Raw genomic sequence first — 21,178 nt, forward strand, 5'->3', positions numbered from 1 at the left:
ACAAACACAAGAGAAAGATAGAAGATTTTCCAGAACAAGGGAGAACACAGAGGTCAGATGTACATGTCTGTATGTTCACAAACTTATCCCCATAGCCAACATAATGCCTGCCACTTAGTATGCATGGGGAAACTGTTGAAAAGGTATACGGTAATGTATGCAGGTATTATTGATATAAGGAATGACCCTGGATCTTACAGTCTTCTGAAGCCATGCAGAATTCTTTTAATATGAGGCAGTGAGCAAGGAAAGGTATCACTATCAATATGAAATGCATCACTGTTGTGCTGCTTAAAAAGGTCAATTTACTCTCAAAAGTAGCAGTGACAATTACTGGAATATGACATTGCAAGAATCTTAAATATCATTGCAAGAATTTTCCACTGTATTGTACAGATGGAGCTGGGGAAGGGACACATTTAGAAGGGGGGTCAGAAGGACCTTCAGCTTATCTGCTTTTTCCAGACTTTGTTTTGAGTCCAAGCAACTTAGCAGATATCCAAAGACAGAGAGCATCACTGTGTCAAAATCAGCGCTGTCTTGAGATGTAGCTGACAGGAGCTATTTTTTTCTAAACCAATGTTCTCTTTAAAAAGAGTACTAGTTAAAGAACTATGGCAAGGTTTGGAGAAACAGATATCATGTTCATCTGCTTGGGTACTAATGATGCTCGAATTCCAAGCTAGCCAACTGGGGAGAGAACACTGTTCATTAGGCACCTCAAAGTCTTGGATCTTCTCTTCATTGCTGTAGTTCTTTCTTGCCTTTAAATGGTACCCACAGAGGACTGAACTGTGCAATTTAGCATTTAGTGGATATATTAGATAAAGGCTTATGTTTCTGCTCCTTAATTTTAGAGCAGATGGTTAATAAATGTGCTTGTGTATGAACATGTGTGTTCAAATTGGTTTCTCTAAAAAGTAGGCCAGAAATTAAATAGCACTATTTTTTTTTTTAATCTGTGGCTCTCAGACATCATCTGTGTGCATCCATGTCTCTCCAAAAGGACTTTGATCTCTCAGATAGTTTTAAATATCTCTACTATATCTAAAACTTATTTTAATACATGAAACATATTATGTATATGGAAATATTAGGCTTTCCTGGTGTTTCAGTGGTAAAGAATTTGTCTACCAACATAAGAGATACGATTCAATCCCTGGGTCAGGAAGATACCCTGGAGAAGGAAATGTCGACCCACTTCAGTATTCTTGCCTGAATAATTCCATGAACAGAGGAGCCTAGTGGGCCACAGTCCATGGGGTTGCAAAGAGTCAGACATGACTTAATGACTAAAAACAATGACAACTATGTGGAAATATTAGCAATTCCACTTGGCTTCTGCAAAATACAGTGGAATGATGTCACATCTTTTCTGCCACCATCCCAGTTTCTTCTTCCCTTTCCTCTCACTCTTCATGATTAAAACTGATCCCCATTAGGCTTATCAGACCGAAAAAAAAAAAAAAAAAAACCTGTATGTAGGACATAGCACATCCTTTATACCTTCTGTCCACTTGTATTTATTAGCATGAGCCAAATTTACTGTTTTTATCATTCTAGTACCAAAGGACAGGATAATATCAACAAAATGTCAACATAATGGACTATAATTCATTGCTACTTTTCCCAGAACCTAGTCTGTGCTGTCTCTAAAAAACTGTTTTGTGGAGTACAGGCAAGAATGTGGTATAAAGAAATAAAAGCTAAAACCTCACTGGAAAGATCAAAAGCTTCCCTGATGGCAAATATATGAGAAGAGTAAATAAATTTTATTTCACACTTAAATATTTCTAGCTAAAATGGTATAGTCTTCCCAAATAATAAAATGACATTCAGTTCAGTTCAGTTGCTCAGTCGTGAACGACTCTTCACGACCCCATGAATCGCAGCACGCCAGGCTTCCCTGTCCATTACCAATTCCCGGAGTTCACCCAGACCTACCTCCATCAAGTCAGTGATGCCATCCAGCCATTTCATCCTTTGTTGTCCCCTTCTCCTCCTGCCCCCAATCCCTCCCAGCATCAGAGTCTTTTCCAATGAGTCGACTCTTCACATGAGCTGGCCAAAGTACTGAAGTTTCAGCTTCAGCATCATTCCCTCCAAAGAAATCCCAGGGCTGATCTCCTTCAGAATGGACTGATTGGATCTCCTTGCAGTCCAAGGGACTCTCAAGAGTCTTCTCCAACACCACAGTTCAAAAGCATCAATTCTTCGGGGCTCAGCCTTCTTCACAGTCCAACTTTCACATCCATACATAACCACAGGAAAAACCATAGCCTTGACTAGACGGACATTTCTTGGCAAAGTAATGTCTCTGCTTTTGAATATGCTATCTAGGTTGGTCATAACTTTCCTTCCAATGAGTAAGCGTCTTTTAATTTCATGGCTGCAGTCACCATCTGCAGTGATTTTGGAGCCCCCAAAAATAAAATCTGACACTGTTTCCACTGTTTCCCCATCTATTTCCCATGAAGTGATGGGACCAGATGCCATGATCTTCGTTTTCTGAATGTTGAGCTTTAAGCCAACTTTTTCACTCTCCACTTTCACTTTCATCAAGAGGCTTTTTAGTTCCTCTTAGAAATAAAGTGGCATTGAGATGTGGTATATACTGTAGAGTATATTCTTCAGACATTTTTAGGATTATCACTGATATTGGGGGCATGTACATAGATAAAGAGACAGAGAAGAGCAGCTTAGTTATGATATGATGCCAACCTGAATAGAAGCACTTACCTGAAAACCAGCCAGGAGGCATGTTTGTGGGAGAGACTTCTCATCATCATGTCCTGGAACCACCCATCTCACCTCTTGTCTCGAAAGTTCTTCACCCACACAATAAACATTTTCTAATATGTTTTCTTTTCTGTATTCTTGCTTAGTAGGGCCCAAGCTGTGAGAGCTCTGCTCTTCTGGTGTTGCCTTTCCATAATTCATTTCTTTTTTTCTTAGCAAACATTATCTGCAGTTTTTTGTTTTTTTTTTTAACCCAACGGAACAATCAGTGGTGCAAAGCCATCTGGAAACAACAACGCGTGCACGCACAAGCTTTCCCAAGAGCCAAGTAGCCCTAAAATGACTCGTAGCAAGTACGCATAAACTAGCATTGCCTACTCTGTATATAACAGAGTGCTTCAAGTTAGCCATGTCAAGCTGGTAAGGGATAAATGTGGGTGGAATCAGCAGGAGTTTCCCGGTCTATAATATATTTTCATAGCTTTAAACCTACTTACTATGTAAAAGATATTGTATGTATTTAAATGCAGAGTATTTAGAAATGGCTTCCTGTTTTACTTAACTATTCCTAGTTTTCTAAATAAAAACTGGATTGGTAACAACATAAGAATAGTGACAGAGACTGAGTCTTATTCACACTGATACTTCAACTTGGCCTTATGCCTGACATTCAGTATAGTTTAGTGAACTAAAATATAAATGAATGAATTCATAAATGAATGAGTGATGAGAAAGCTAATTAAGGAAATCATTTGGAACTTAGTACAAAAGACCAGAGATAATGTACTCTAGTAAAAAGCTCTCTCTGTGCATTAATTTTAACACATTAAAGTCATAGTCTATAAATGGGGAATCCTTGAACCCCAGGGTTAGTAGAAGGAAAGAAATCTTAAAAATTAGGGCAGAAATAAATGCAAAAGAAACAAAAGAGACCATAGCAAAAATCAACAAAACCAAAAGGTGGTTCTTTGAAAGGATAAATAAAATTGACAAACCATTAGCCAGACTCATCAAGAAACAAAGGGAGAAAAATCAAAACAATAAAATTAGAAATGAAAATGGAGAGATCACAACAGACAACATAGAAATACAAAGGATCATAAGAGACTACTATCAACAATTATATGCCAATAAAATGGACAATGTGGAAGAGATGGACAAATTCTTAAAAAAGTACAACTTTCCAAAACTCAACCAGGAAGAAATAGAAAATCTTAACAGACCCATCACAAGCATGGAAACTGAAACTGCAATCAAAAATCTTCCAGCAAACAAAAGCCCAGGTCCAGATGGCTTCACAGCTGAATTCTACCAAAAATTTAGAGAAGAGCTAACACCTATCCTGCTCAAACTCTTCCAGAAAATTGCAGAGGAAGGTAAACTTCTAAACTCATTCTATGAGACCACCATCACCCTAATACCAAAACCTGACAAAGATGCCACAAAAAAAGAAAACTACAGGCCAATATCACTGATGAACATAGATGCAAAAATCCTTAACAAAATTCTAGCAATCAGAATCCAACAACACATTTAAAAGATCATACACCATGACCAAGTGGGCTTTATCCCAGGGATGCAAGGATTCTTCAATATCCACAAATCAATCAATGTAATACACCATATTAACAAATTGAAAAATAAAAACCATATGATTATCTCAATAGATGCAGAGAAAGCCTTTGACAAAATTCAACATCCATTTATGATAAAAAAAAAAAAAAAAAAACTCTCCAGAAAGCAGGAATAGAAGGAACATACTTCAACATAATAAAAGTTATATATAACAAACCCACAGCAAACATTATCCTCAATGGTGAAAAATTGAAAGCATTTCCTCTAAAGTCAGGAACAAGACAAGGGTGCCCACTTTCACCATTACTATTCAACATAGTTTGGAAGTTTTGGCCACAGCAATCAGAGCAGAAAAAGAAATAAAAGGAGTCCAAATTGGAAAAGAAGAAGTAAAACTCTCGCTATTTGCAGATGACATGATCCTCTACATAGAAAACCCTAAAGATTCCACCAGAAAATTACTAGAACTAATCAATGATTATAGTAAAGTTGCAGGATATAAAATCAACACACAGAAATCCCTTGCATTCCTATACACTAATAATGAGAAAACAGAAAGAGAAATTAAGGAAACAATTCCATTCACCATTGCAACCGAAAGAATAAAATACTTAGGAATATATCTACCTAAAGAAACTAAAGACCTATATATAGAAAACTATAAAACACTGGTGAAAGAAATCAAAGAGGACACTAATAGATGGAGAAATATACCATGTTCATGGATCAGAAGAATCAATATAGTGAAAATGAGAATACTACCCAAAGCAATTTATACATTCAGTGCAATCCCTATCAATCGCCATTCCAGGTTTGATGCATGGTACTGGATGCTTGGGGCTGGTGCACTGGGACGGCTCAGAGGGAGGGTATGGGGAGGGAGGAGGGAGGAGGGTTCAGGAAGGGGAACACGGGTATACCTGTGGCAGATTCATTTCGGTTTGGCAAAACTAACATAATATTGTAAAGTTTAAATATAAAATAAAATTTAAAAAAATAAATATAAATATAAAACTCCTAGAGGAGAACATAGGCAAAACACTCTCCAACATACATCACAGCAGGATCCTCTATGACCCACCTCCCAGAATATTGGAAATAAAAGCAAAAATAAACAAATGCGACCTAATTAAACTTAAAAGCTTCTGCACAACAAAGGAAACTATTAGCAAGGTGAAAAGACAGCCTTCAGAATGGGAGAAAATAATAGCAAATGAAGCAACTGACAAACAACTAATCTCAAAAATATACAAGCAACACCTACAGCTCAACTCCAGAAAAATTAATGACCCAATCAAAAAATGGGCCAAAGAACTAAATAGACATTTCTCCAAAGAAGACATACAGATGGCTAACAAACACATGAAAAGATGCTCAACATCACTCATTATCAGAGAAATGCAAATCAAAACCACTATGAGGTACCATTTCATGCCAGTCAGAATGGCTGTGATCCAAAAGTCTACAAGCAATAAATGCTGGAGAGGGTGTGGAGAAAAGGGAACCCTCTTACACTGTTGGTGGGAATGCAAACTAGTACAGCCACTCTGGAGAACAGTGTGGAGATTCCTTTAAAAACTGGAAATAGAACTACCTTATGATCCAGTAATCCCACTGCTGGGCATACACACTGAGGAAACCAGAAGGGAAAGAGACACGTGTACCCCAATGTTCATCACAGCACTGTTTATAATAGCCAGGACATGGAAGCAACCTAGATGCCCGTCAGCAGATGAATGGATAAGAAAGCAGTGGTACATATACATAATGGAGTATTACTCAACCATTAAAAAGAATACATTTGAATCATTTCTAATGAGGTGGATGAAACTGGAACCTATTATGCAGAGTGAAGTAAGCCAGAAAGAAAAACACCAATACAGTATACTAACGCATATATATGGAATCTAGAAAGATGGTAACAATAACCCTGTGTACGAGACAGCAAAAGAGACACTGATGTATAGATCAGTCTTATGGACTCTGTGGGAGAGGGAGAGGGTGGGAAGATTTGGGAGAATGGCATTGAAACATGTGTAATATCATGTATGAGACGAGTCACCAGTCCAGGTTCGATTCACGATGCTGGATGCTTGGGGCTGGTGCACTGGGAGGGCTCAGAGGGATGGTATGGGGAGGGAGGAGGGAGGAGGGTTCAGGATGGGGAGCACAGGTATACCTGTGGCAGATTCATTTCGATGTTTGGCAAAACTTACATAATATTGTAAAGTTTAAAAATAAAATAAAATTTTAAAAAATAAATAAAATTTAAAAAATTAACTTTATTTATATAATTCTGTCAATTTAGAAAATGCTCAATGTGAGAGTTACAAGCTGTTTTCTTTGGGGCAAAATGAAGACTATAGCCCAGGAGACAGTATCTCAGATAGCTCTGAGAAACTGCTCCAGAGAGATAGGGGGGAAGGTCAGTATAAATGTGATTTTGGTGAACAGAGGGTGCATGCAATCAAGCACATATTTTTTGCAAAATGTTTCTGCTAGTCACAAGGAATAGACATCACCAGCAAAGGATTTTAGTGCTTTTCTAAATATGTGGAGATACAAGAATTGAGCTCATATAATCAGCTCCTAAAAATATCTATCTAAAGACCAGTTCTGTCAGTTTTTCCCAGAGTACAGAGTGTATCATTCTTGATCTCCACCCTGAGAGCCTTTCAGTGGGTATTGAAAGTCAGCAACTGCAGCAGCACATGATTTAATCCTTGAATAGGTTGATGGCAAGGGCCAGTTTGTAATTAACAGCCCCATAAATGTTTCTTCCCCCAAAATGATGGCAGAAACATCACAAGATATGGAAGTTTTCAAAATACCTGAAACAATGTATAGTTAATTAAGATATTCATTCAAGATAAAAAAAAAAAAATAGCATCATTCGGACAAAGAGAGATAGCCACTTTTAGGAAACTGGTGAAGATGAGCTAAACAGAGAAGCATAGGGGTAGTAAGTAACCCCCAAATCTTTGTGCTTTAAAAAAACAAAATTGAGAGATAATTCCTCCCCTATGCACTATGCTTGTCACAGATGGGCAGAGTTTTCTGCCTTGTATCTTCCCACACACGTGACTGGCCAGTGGAGCAGCCAGTATCTCAAATGTGACCAGTCACCATGACAAAGAGAAAGAGAGCTTATTGCAAAGGCAATTCAGTACTCTTGTGCAGAAATACCAGTCATCTGACCCATAGATAGCACATCTCACTGTGTGTCCAGAAGAGAAAAGGTGCAGATATACTTCATAAACACTTACCACCACATGTAGAAAGTAAATCCTGGCTGATTTTCACTAAAGCAATAAAATCTGTGTACATCTTAAAAGCATAGTGGTCTAAGATGTCTTTAAACCCAGCAACTTCATTTTCTTGGTTTGTAAGTAAGTTAAAGGCACCTAAATGCTCATATCTTTTGTGGCCTTTCAACAGAGGGCCACAGCTTGCAAAGAACGAGCAACTGCGAGTACAGGTACTTACGGCACACTGTTTTTTGCAGGTTATGAGGAACAGAGGCACTCCTCTAAAAGACAAAGAGTTTAAATGTTAATACAGATGTTCAAGCGTTTCTCTCTAGAAGGGAGAGTGGTGTGTGTGTGTGTGCGTGTGTGTGTGTGTGTGTGTATGTTCACAATTCACCTGGCTGCCCTTGCAAGAAACAAAGAGTGATTATGAACAGCCCAGTAAAGAGAAAGAAAAGTGAGGCCTAAGTAGTAAACTCAAAGAAGTTCTGGAAGAACATTTACATATTGAATATCTCCTTACAAGAGTCAATTAAGATTAATGAGGAGACAGTGTGAAAGGAACAGGATTTATAATCTGTAAATGTCCCCAGTCTCCACCCACCCCAGTGAGGAGAACAAGGGATCCTCCCATTCCCTCCTCCTCTGCCTTTGACAAACTAATTCAAGGACACTCTTGAGGCAGAATTTTGAAATAGACCAAGAAAGACTGAAACTGAGAATGTAAAAGAGGAGATGGTGAGCCTATGGAGAAGAGAATGTATAAGTAGAAGGGTGAAAAAGAGACAAAATCCAGAGACAAAGAGAAGGACGTGTGAGAGGAGAGTAAGCCTTAGGGACTGGTAAAAAGGAGGGTTTATTCTGTAACCTTTTGTCATGTTTTGGGAGTGGAGGGTCAGAGATGAGGGTCTTCACATAAAATGATATGAAAGAGAAGAGGAAGAGGAGCAGAAGACCTGAAAAGCATTCCTAAAGTTTATGTATGGCATCCCCTTGATGGTTTTCCAGAGACTGAATTCTTTCCTTACCTTTGGTTATTTAAAAATGCTTGCTTGAGTATGACTTTCTTAGGCTTGCATTTATTTTAAATAATAATAGTAATAATAATAAAACAGATAAATTGCTTTACTTAGAAACATACAAATTAATATGCTAGAGTACATTGAAAAAATATCAAAGTTTTTTTTTTTTTTTCAACAGGATAAAAATGTTGTTTGTCATCATCTTCTTAAGGGTTCTCCTTTTGCAGACAGAAAAGAATCACTGATTTTTTACTCTTCACTGTTCCTAACTCCAGTGTCAGTTATCAGTCTATTGCTTCAGGAGTCTCAACACATCCTTGAATATAATGCTTTATGACCACAAATCCCTTTAAGCATTTTTCCTTTGCAGAGCACAATCTAAAGTAATCAGAGGTTTCTGGCAATTCCCAGCAGAGACAGGGAGGCCAGTGATGTCCTCCATTGTGGAAGAAGCCTGTCCAAGCCACAGGACCAGACCACTGTCCTTCTGCAACCTTGCCTCCATGGTCTGGTGAAAGTCTGTTCAGGTTCCCATGCACCCCACCCTCTGAAGGCCTCTGCCCCACTCCCTGCCCAGCATCCATACTCCCACTGTACCCCACAAGACCTGCTGCTGGTAACCTGCTCCCCGTCTGCACTGGCAGGGCTGCCTGCTGTTTGCCCTTCCATCCACTCCAACCAACTTCTCTGCTATTGAGGGACTAAGGCATACTTTATCCAGAAGCCTGCAGTCCTTCCAAGTGCAGTCTTTCTTGGGTTTTCTCCCTCAACCCTTGGGTACTAGATAGAGTTTCCTTGTGTCTTACAGTTACTCTTTAATTAGAATTAAAATTCTCATACAAATGTCAACTGAATAAAAAAATGCACAACCTAAAAGTTGAGAATTATATTTTACTTGGCAGACAAAATTGAGGACTTAAGCTCAGAGGTTGCCTCTCAGATAGATTGCTCTTGATAGGTAGGTAGAATAGGAAACAGGCATCCAGAATGGCAGTGGCTAAAAGATAAGGAAGGGAAAAGCCTGCAAAAATAGAACAAAGGAAGGTCAAAGGAAGGTCTGAGGACCAAAGCGAGGACCTTAGGTAGAACAAACAGCACTCCTGGCTAGCCCAATTTATATAGGGCAGGCCCAGGGGGAGGAAAAAACATATAAAAAGAGGAACCAGAGGGTCGGGGATCTCTCTCTCTCTCTCTCCCATGCCCTAGGGCGCTCCCCCACTCTCTTCTCTTCGCATCTTTGGGTCAGCATGCCCTCACACCTTGAGGATGGATTTTTCCTGCTATTTTCTAAATAAAATTGATCTGTAACAAGGAGCTGTAACACTGATCTAAGAGCTATAACATGGTCTGTTCGAGACCTGAGAGCTATAACATGGTCTGTCCAAGACCCAGGAGCTATAACACGGTCTGTCCAAGAGCTATAACACGCTGAGGCCTCTAATGTCTGTAGCTTCAAATTTTTGTTGAGACAAGACAGAACCAAGGAGAATACATTAACTCTGAAGAGGGAATGAAGAAACCAGGATATACAGAAGTTTTGATAACAAACGCCAGGTAGTCACAATTTCAAGAGGTTACTCTTAATTAAAGAAAACAAAACAATTCAAGTTAAAGAATTTAGCATTTTATATGTATGGCCAAATGCCAGAGGCTGGGCTCATCGAAACCATTCTTTTATGAGCACTTCAGCTATCGCAGATAGCTGTACGGAAGTGAGAGTTGGACCATAAAGGAAGCTGAGCACTGAAAAATTGATGTTTTCAAATTGTAGTCCTGGAAAAGACTCCTGAGAGTCCTTTGGACTACAAGGAGATCAAACCAGTCAACCCTAAAGGAAATCAACCCTGAATATTCATTGGAAGGACTGATGATGAAGCTGAAGCTCCAATACTTTGGCCACCTTATATGAAGAGCTGACTCATTGGGAAAGACTGATGCTGGTAAGTGAAGTGCAAGTGTTAGTCTCTCAGTCATGTTCAATTTTTTGTTACCCCATGGACTATAACCTGCCAGTCTCCTCTGTCCATGGGATTGTCCAGGCAAGAATACTGGAGTGGGCAGCCATTCCCTTCTCCAAGAGATCTTCCCAACCCAGGGATCAAACCCTGGTCATCTGCGTTGTAGGCGGATTCTTTATCATCTATTGGTGGCTCTTTACCAAATAGCTGATTAATTTTATTGTACTGCAGAAACTAACACAACATTGTAACGCAATTATTCTCCAATAAAAAAATGTACTTTGAGTCCAAGTCTTGTGGCTTTCACTATATCTTAATGCTGGGGGACACACCTCTGTGGCATCAGCATGCTTGTCAGCCAGTCATCCTTTCCTAGGGAGCACTCAGGCTCTGGTTCTTTATTCTCTAGGCATCCTGTCACCATTGCTTCAGAGATTTTATATTTCACACTAAAAATTTAGCAGTAGAAAAAATAAAATGGCCTTTCTTACCTGCACCACAATCACACCACACACACACACAGTTTTGGCATTTCTGAGTTGCATTTATTCCTCATCCTATCACTTGCTTTTTCTTCTCTCATTTTCAAATTCCACTGTCACTTTTGAAAATCAGGTTATAATTTACTAAATTCAAATTTGTCTTAATTATGGGTTTTGCATCTTTCCAAATCTACATCTCCTAGGCAATTATCAAGGCACTTCCTCCTGTTTGCCCTGCCACATGCTTATATTCAGAATTTACATTAAAAGTCCCCAAGACTGCAAGTCTCAAACTGAGAACACAGTCTGTGGATACATTAGCTTTTGACGGATAAAATAACATCTTATTGCAAATAACTTTGAATCAAAAGTATCATGCTCTGAGGGTCCATTTCCTTCAAAAGCACAAAACTCAGAAGGGTACAAAATGGAAGTACAAAATGTGATATTCATTGTGAAACATCTGACTTCAATGACTGCATTAAATATGCATACATTTCAAAGCAAGTGAAATTTTTGTAATAATCACATGGTTACAAATTAATACATGTCTTATTAATCTCTTAAAAGGAATGGGACCAAATATTGAATATAAATTTGAACCACAGTTATTACATGATCTACTTTTCTTAACTTGTTAAAAACAAATTTTAAAAATCATAATTTATTAGAAAACAGAGGCTGAGTCAAATCCTGGTAGATACTATCAATTAAAAAAATATTTGAATACTTTTCAGTGAGACATATGATATTACAAACTGAAATCAAGTTACCTGAAAGGCACCAGATGTAGAAATTTAAAAACCCATTTCTAGGAATGTCAAAAATGGAAAAAAAAAATATTAAACATAGTGAAGCCTGGCATAATTCCTATGTTAGCCTGTTTGTCAATCACTAGTTTCATATCAACCACAAATTTCCCATTCTTTCAAAGGTCTCTACAATTGTTAAATTTTACTGTTGTAAAGACTTCTACATAACCTGTGGGCAGCCTATTTTGAAGAAGTTTCTAACCATTCACCATTTTCTTTGTGGTACATTCATGTAAACTGCCTCCCTTAAAGCCTTATTCCTTCCATCAATCACTTGGAGGCAATGTCTTGTCATTGTTTCCCATAAGTCTCCTAAACTGCTCTTAAGCCATGCCCATTCCACCCACACCTCTGTTACTATTGCTCTGATCTTATTTCCAACAGATTTTGCACTTGTCCTTCCCTCCATCCATTATTCTGACTCCCTCCAGAATTATAACACTCTGATTGTGTCATATGTATACATGTGTGTGCATGTGTGTTTGTGTGTGTAATATGAATATGATAATACTTCCATGTACCAGCAACGAACAATTTGTGAGTGTGGGCAGAAATGCCCAGGCTCATTCTAGATTTGCATGGGAATGGGAAAGACCAAGAATAGCTATACTCTCTCAAACATGAGTTAGTTATGAAGACGATATTCTGCCAGATATCAAGACATTGCAAAACCATGAGAATTAATAGAATGTGGAATTAGTGCCAGGATAGACAAATACATCAGGCCAGAAATGGGTAGACAGGTATCTGATCATTTAAATTACAACTGAGATGACAGGGCAGATGACAGGACAGGGTAGAATAAAAACTGCGTTCTTTTTACTTAATGGTTCTAGAACAAATGTGTGTCCATATGGAAAATAAATTATAGCTTTATTTCACACGCATACAAGAATCAACACCTGTTGTGTAACATATTTAATGTTAATAGACAAGTCTGCAAACCTTGTAGGAGTTGACATTTAAGACTGTCTTGTGACTTCAGAGTAAGAATTATTTTATTCTACCATCAGATCAGATCAGTCACTCAGTCATGTCTGACTCTTTGCGACCCCATGAATCACAGCACCCCAGGCCTCCCTGTCCATCACCAACTCCCGGAGTTCACTCAGACTCACGTCCAGTGAGTCAGCGATGCCATCCAGCCATCTCATCCTCTGTCGTCCCCTTCTCCTCCTGCCCCAGTCCCTCCCAGCATCAGTGTCTTTTCCAATGAGTCAACACTTCTCATGAGGTGGCCAAAGTACTGGAGTTTCAGCTTTAGCATCATTCCTTCCAAAGAAATCCCAGGGCTGATCTCCTTCAGAATGGACTGGTTGGATCTCCTTGCAGTCCACGGGACTCTCAAGAGTCTTCTCCAACACCACAGTTCAAAAGCATCAATTCTCCGGTGCTCAGCCTTCTTCACAGTCCAACTCTCACATCCATACATGACCACTGGAAAAAACCATAGCCTTGACTAGACTAACCTTTGTTGGCAAAGTAATGTCTGTGCTTTTGAATATGCTATCTAGGTTGGTCATAACTTTCCTTCCAAGGAGCAAGCGTCTTTTAAATTCATGGCTGCAGTCACCATCTGCAGTGATTTTGGAGCCCAGAAAAATAAAGTCTGACACTGTTTCCACTGTTTCCCCATCTATTTCCCATGAAGTGATGGGACCGGATGCCATGATCTTAGTTTTCTGAATTTTGAGCTTTAAGCCAACTTTTTCACTCTCCACTTTCACTTTCATCAAGAGGCTTTTGAGTTCCTCTTCACTTTCTGCCGTAAGGGTGGTGTCATCTGTATAAGACCCAACAAATTCCACTACTGGACATATACTCTGTGAAAACCATAATTGAAAAAGACACATGTATTCCAATGTTCATTGTAGCACTATTTACAATAGCTAGGACATGGAAGCAACCTAGTTGTCCACTGACAGATGAATGGATAAGGAAGTTGTGGTACATATACACAATGGAATATTACTCAGGCATAAAAAAATGAATGCATGTGAGTAAATTCTATTGATGTGGATGAAGCTAGAGCCTATTACACAGAGTGACGTAAGTCAGAAAAATAAATATCATATATTAATGCATATATATGGAATCTAGAAAGATAGTACTGATGAACCTATTTGCAGGACAGCAATGGAGGGGCAGACATAGAGAGTAAACGTGTGGACACAATGAGGAAAGTGGGGGGGGTAGGACAAATTGAGACAATAGATTAGAAATGTATGCATTACCATATATAAAATAGATAGCTAGTGGGAATTTACTGTATGACTCAGAGAGCTCAAACCAGTGATTTGTATAAACCTAAAGGGGTGGGGTGGGGTGTAAGGTGGGAGGGAGGTTCAAAAGGGAGGGAACATATGTATACCTAAGGCTGATTCATCTTTATGTATGGCAGAAACCAATACAATATTGTAAAACAATTACCCTCCAATTAAAACTAAGTTTTTAAAAAGGAAAAGTTTTTTTTTTTTTTTTTAAATAAGGCATTACAAGCAACCTGAAAGAGGCACATATTAATAAAGAAAAAAAATCTATTGCAACACATAAAACCAGATGAACTTTCATATTTAAAACATGTTTAAAATAAAGTAAAATAAAACACTGCAAAGCATTAAAAATTAAAAATAAAGACACACACAATAGGACAAAAGACACTTGAACAGGTACTTCATGAAAAAGAAATCCAGCGATTAAAAATATATTAAAGCATGCTCAACCTTATTCACAATTAAAAAATGGAAAATAAAATCATAAGGAGAGAACCAATGAAAGAAGATGGTGGAGGAATAAGACAGGAAAATCATCTTCTTCTGCACAAATACATCAAAAATTCATCTGAATATGGAACAACTCCTACAACACAAACTTCTGAATGCTAGCTAAAGACTTCAAACTTCAAAAAAGGTAATTCAAGCTCCTTAGAATGAGGTAGGGCAAAAGAGAAAACAAGAGACAAATAATTTCAAGATGGGACTTGCACCCCAGGGAGGAAACCGCAAAGGAGGAAGTGTCAACATACACAGAAACCCCCTCATAGGTGAGGTCAGGGTAGAGCTTTGGAATCTCAGATGGGAGTGAACAATGGGTGCTCAGAAGGCAAAATGGAGAGAATTCACCACAGATATCATTGCTGAGCAGCACTTCCCAGCTGAGAAGCAGCTCACATGCCTCCCTGACCCCAATGCTGTACAGGAGAGGGGCAGGGTGCAAGGCTCAGACACTGATGTCAGACCCAAGGGAGAAGACTAAGGTTGACTGCCATAAGGATACTCTGAGGGGCCAATGTGACAGCTGAGGGAGTCCAGGAAAAAGACTGAGAGTCCCAGAGTAGTAAGAGGCTATTGATGCCTAGGCCACTAATTTAGATCCTTGGCAGACACCTGCTTAAAGCTCTCCAACAGCTTTCAAAACCTGAAAAACTTGTTGAAGCCCCAGGGGGCAGATTTGACAGGACTGAAGTTTATGAGCCCAGAAGGGGAAGAGTAAGTCACAGGTACTGACAAAGCCAGAGAAAGTGCCTGAGGTAGTAGACAAAAGCCACCAATGCAGTCCTGTCCCCAGAGGTGGTAGCTACCACCAGGCTGTGAGCAGGCACAGGTTGCTGCTGCTGCTGCTGCTGCTAAGTCGCTTCAGTCATGTCCAACTCTGTGTGACCCCATAGACAGCAGCCCACCAGGCTCCCCCATCCCTGGGATTCTCCAGGCAAGAATACTGGAGTGGGTTGTCATTTCCTTCTCCAATGCATTAAAGTGAAAAGTGAAAGTGAAGTTGCTCAGTCGTGTCCGACTCTTAGCGACCCCATGGACTGTAGCCTACCAGGCTCCTCCGTCCATGGAATTTTCCAGGCAAGAGTACTGGAGTGGGGTGCCATTGCTTTCTCCAAGGCAAGCAGCTTGGCTCTCCCTAGGGACACAAAACTTGGGCAAATTTCTCTGGCAGAGTGCATGACCTGCCTCAGACTGTAACAACATGTGGCAGGTCTCTATCTGTGAAGACACCCTCAGGCATATCCCACCTGTGGCTGCTATACTCCTTTCTCTCCCCCAGCCAGATTGAGCAAGTGAGTTCTAATAAGCCTAGCCCTTTACCTTTGTCTGGTAACAAAAGGTAAACAGGGAACAGGGAACAGACACCTGAGGGAGGCCTATGAGCGAAGTCAGACCCCAAATTAAAGCAGAACACCAGGGACTGTGTGACCAAAGAAGAGAAAGGGAATTAGCTGCATCAGTTGCAGGTGTAGCAGATAAATACCTGCATTTAGCCCAAGACTGTGGAAGTTAGGGGCAACTGTGGACTCTGGGGGCAAGTACAAGCTGGAGTAAGGCCAGATCTGAGACTAAGTGGACCCTATACTGCAAACAATGGGTCGTGAGACCTTCCTAGAAATATTGGAGCATTTTGGTGTGAGTTTCTCTGGGTGTTCTTGGCTGTTGAGTGTTGCTTTCACCATTAGTTTTGGGTATTTGTCTTCTGTGCTATGTAGCTTCTGAGGTCTTCAGATCAGATCAGATCAGTCACTCAGTTGTGTTCGACTCTTTGCAACCGCATGAATCGCAGCACGCCAGGCCACCCTGTCCATCATCAACTCACGGAGTTCACTCAGACTCACGTCCATTGAGTCAGTGATGCCATCCAGCCATCTCATCCTCTGTCGTCCCCTTCTCCTCTTGCCCCCAGTCCCTCCCAGCATCAGAGTCTTTATCAATGAGTCAACTCTTCGCATGAGGTGGCCAAAGTACTGGAGTTTCAGCTTTAGCATCATTCCTTCCAAAGAAATCCCAGGGCTGATCTCCTTCAGAATGGACTGGTTGGATCTCTTTGCAGTCCAAGGGACTCTCAAGAGTCTTCTCCAACACCACAGTTCAAAAGCATCAATTCTCCGGTGTTCAGCCTTCTTCACAGTCCAACTCTCACATCCATACATGATCACAGGAGAAACCATAGCCTTGACTAGACGGACCTTTGTTGGCAAAGTAATGTCTGTGCTTTTGAATATGCTATCTAGGTTGGTCATAAGTTTCTTTCCAAGGAGTAAATGTCTTTTAAATTCATGGCTGTAGTCACCATCTGCAATGATTTTGGAGGCCAAAAAAATAAAGTCTGACACTGTTTCCAATGTTTCCCCATCTATTTCCCATGAAGTGATGGGACCGGATGCCATGATCTTCATTTTCTGAATGTTGAGCTTTAAGCCAACTTTTTCACTCTCCACTTTCACTTTCATCAAGAGGTGTTTTAGTTCCTCTTCACTTTCTGCCATAAGGGTGGTGTCATCTGCATATCTGAGGTTATTGATATTTCTCCCAGCAATCTTGATTCCAGCTTGTGTTTCTTCCAGTCCAGAATTTCTCATGATGTACTCTGCATATAAGTTAAATAAGCAGGGTGACAATATACAGCCTTGACATACTCCTTTTCCTATTTGGAACCAGTCTGTTGTTCCATGTCCAGTTCTAGCTGTTGCTTTCTGACCTGCATACAAATTTCTCAAGAGGCAGGGCAGGTGGTCTGGTATTCCCATCTCTTTCAGAATTTTCCACAGTTTATTCTGATCCACACAGTCAAAGGCTTTGGCATAGTCAATAAAGCAGAAATAGATGTTTTTCTGGAATTCTCTTGCCTTTTCCATGATCCAGCGGATGTTGGCAATTTAGTCTCTGGTTCCTCTGCCTTTTCTAAAACCAGCTTGCGCATCAGGAAGTTCACGGTTCACACATTGCTGAAGCCTGGCTTGGAGAACTTTGAGCATTACTTTACTAGCGTGTGAGATGAGTGCAATAGTTTGAGCATTCTTTGGCATTGCCTTTCTTTGGGATTGGAATGAAAACTGACCTTTTCCAGTTCTGTGGCCACTGCTGAGTTTTCCAGATATGCTGGCATAGTGAGTGCAGCACTTTCACAGCATCATCTTTCAGGAATTGGAATAGCTCAACTGGAATTCTATCACCTCCACTAGCTTTGTTCGTAGTGATGCTTTCTAAGGCCCATTTGACTTCACATTCCAGGATGTCTGGCTCTAGGTCAGTGATCACACCATCGTGATTATCTGGGTCGTGAAGATCTTTTTTGTACAGTTCTTCTGTGTATTCTTGCCATCTCTTCTTAATATCTTCTGTTTCTGTTAGGTTCATACCATTTCTGTCCTTTATTGAGCCGATCTTTGTGTGAAATGTTCCTTTGGTATCTCCAATTTTCTTGAAGATATCTCTAGTCTTTCCCATTCTGTTGTTTTCCTCTATTTCTTTGCATTGATAGCTGAAGAAGGCTTTCTTATCTCTTCTTGCTATTCTTTGGAACTCTGCATTCAGAATTTTATATCTTTCCTTTTCTCCTTTGCTTTTCACTTCTCTTCTTTTCGCAGCTATTTGTAAGGCCTCCACAGACAGCCATTTTGCTTTTTTCCATTTCTTTTCCATGGGGATGGTCTTGATCCCTGTCTCCTGTATAATGTCACAAACCTCATTCCATAGTTCATCAGGCACTCTATACATCAGATCTAGGCCCTTAAATCTATTTGTCACTTCCACTATATAATCATAAGGGATTTGATTTAGGTCATACCTGAATGGTCTAGTGGTTTTTCCTACTTTCTTCAATTTCAGTCTGAATTTGGCAATAAGGAGTTCATGATCTGAGCCACAGCCAGCTCCTGGTCTTGTTTTTGCTGACTGTATAGAGCTTCTCCATCTTTGGCTGCAAAGAATATAATCAATCAGTAAAGGTCTGGACCTTAATCCCTGAAGTGGAAGACCCAAGTCCAGGACTTTGAACTACCATAGAACTCCTGACCCCATGGAACACTAATCAACAAGAGCTATCCCAAAGACCTCCATTTCAACATTAATACCAGGCCCCACCCAAAGGGCAGCAAGCTCCAATGCCAGATGCCCCATGCCAGTACTTCAGAGAAACAGAACCACAACACTGTACATTAGCAGCCAGGCTGCTCAAAGCCATACCAAACTCATAGGCACCCCAAAACACACTATTGGATACAGCACTGCCCTTCAGAGAGACAAGATCCAGCTCCATCCACCAGAACACAGGCAGGAATCCAACCAACCAGATTTTCAGAAACCACTGGTCCAGTCTCATCCAGAGGGAGCAGACTCTACAATTAACAGGAGCTACAGCCTTTCAGCCTGCAAAAAAGGAGACATAAAACACAGTGAATTAAACAAAATGAAATGACAGAGAAACATTCAGTAGATGAAGGAACATTTTTAAAACCCACAAGACCAAACAAATGAAGAGAAAATAGACAATACACTTGGAAAAAAAAATCAGTGTAATGATAGTAAAGATGATCTAAAATCTTGAAAATAAAATGGATAAGTAGACTGGAGGAATAGATCAAGAAGGTGTAAGAAATGTTTAATAAGGATCTAGAAGAATTAAAGAATAAACAATCTGCAATGAACAATGCAATAACCGATATTTAATATATACCAGAGGGACCCAATCAAAGAAAGCAATGGCAACCCACTCCAGTACTCTTGCCTGGAAAATCCCATGGATGGAAGAGCCTGGTAGGCTGCAGTCCGTGGGGTCACTAAGAGTCGGACACGACTGTGCAACTTCACTTTCACTTTTCACTTTCATGCATTGGAGAAGGAAATGGCAACTCACTCCAGTGTTCTTGCCTGGAGAATCCCAGGGATGGTCGAGCCTGGTGGGCTCCCATCTATGTTGCACAGAGTCAGACACAACTGAAGTGACCTAGCAGCAGCAGCAGCAGCAGAAGAACCCAAGAGCAGAGTAACAGTGGCAGAGGCAGAAAAGCAGATAAGTGAGATGGAAGACAGAATGGTATAAATAACTGAAGCAGAGTGGGATAATAATAATAAAGAATAAAATGAAATGAGGATGGTCTCAGAGACCTCTGGGACATTAAGCATAACATTAGAATCATCATTAGTGATCCTAGAAGAACAAAACAAAAGGAAAGTGTATGAGAAAATATTTGAGGAGATTATAGTCAAAAACTTCCCTAAAATGGGAAATGAAATAACCACCAAAGTCCAGGAAGCCCAGAGAGTCCCAGTACAGGATAAACCCTAGGAGAAACACACCAAGACATATATTGATCAAACTAACAAAAATTAAAGACAAAAGACTAGTATTAAAAGCAGCAAAGGAAAAGCAATAAATAAAATACAAGAGGATCCCCATAAGGCAAACACCTGATTGTTCAACAGAAGTTCTGCAGGCCATAAGGGAGTGGCAGGGTATACTTAAAGTGATGAGAAGAAAAAAACTTACAACCAAGATTACTCTATCCAGCAAGAATCTCATTCAGATTCAAAGGGGGAAATCAAAACCTTTATAGACAAGCAAATATTAAGAGAATTTAGCACTGCCAAATCAGCTTTACAACAAATGCTAAAGGAATTTCTCTAGACAGAAAACAAAAGAGAAAGAAAGGGCTTACAAGCCAAACACAAAACAAATGGTAAGAGGATCATACATATCAATAATTACCATAAATGTAAATGGACTAAATACTCCAACCAAAAGACACACGTTGGCTAAATGGATACTAAAACAAGACTCATATATTCTGTCAATAAGAGATCTACCTCAGATCTAAGGACATATACAGACTGAAAGTGAAGGGCGGGAAAAAGATTTACCATGCAAACAGAAATCAAAAGAAAGCAGAAGTAGAAATATTCATATCAGATTAAATAAACTTTAAAGTAAAGACCGTAGCAAGAGACAAAGAAGGACACTACATAATGATCAATGATCACTACATAATGGTCAATCCAAGAAGAATATACAACAATTATAAATATACATATGCTTCTCATGCATAAGACAAATGCTAACAATTATTAAAGGAGAAATCAAGAGTAATAAAATAATAATGGGAGAATTTACACAATTCACACTAATGGACAGCTCATCCAGACAGAAAATTAATAATAAAACACAAGTTTTAAATGATACATTGAACCAGCCAGACCTAATTGATATCTACAGGCCACTTCATGCAAAAACAGTAGATTTCACTTTTTTCTCCAGTGCACATGGAATATTCTCCAGGATAGATTATATCTTGTATCACGTATCAAAAAAAAAAAAAAAAAAAAGAAATTATTTTAAGCATCTTTTATGAACCACAATGATATAAGATTACACATCAACCACAGGGGAAGAAAAAAAAACTATATAAAACACAAACATATTGAGACTAAATGATATGATTCTGAATGACCAACAGATCACTGAATAAATCAAAAAGGAAATCAAAACATACCTAGCAGCAAATGACAACTCAAAACCTATGGAATGCATTAAAAGCAGTGTTAAGAGGGATGTTTACACCAATAC

Source organism: Bos mutus, chromosome 6 (genome assembly GCF_027580195.1).
Source record: "Bos mutus isolate GX-2022 chromosome 6, NWIPB_WYAK_1.1, whole genome shotgun sequence".
Taxonomy (NCBI): Eukaryota; Metazoa; Chordata; class Mammalia; order Artiodactyla; family Bovidae; genus Bos; species Bos mutus.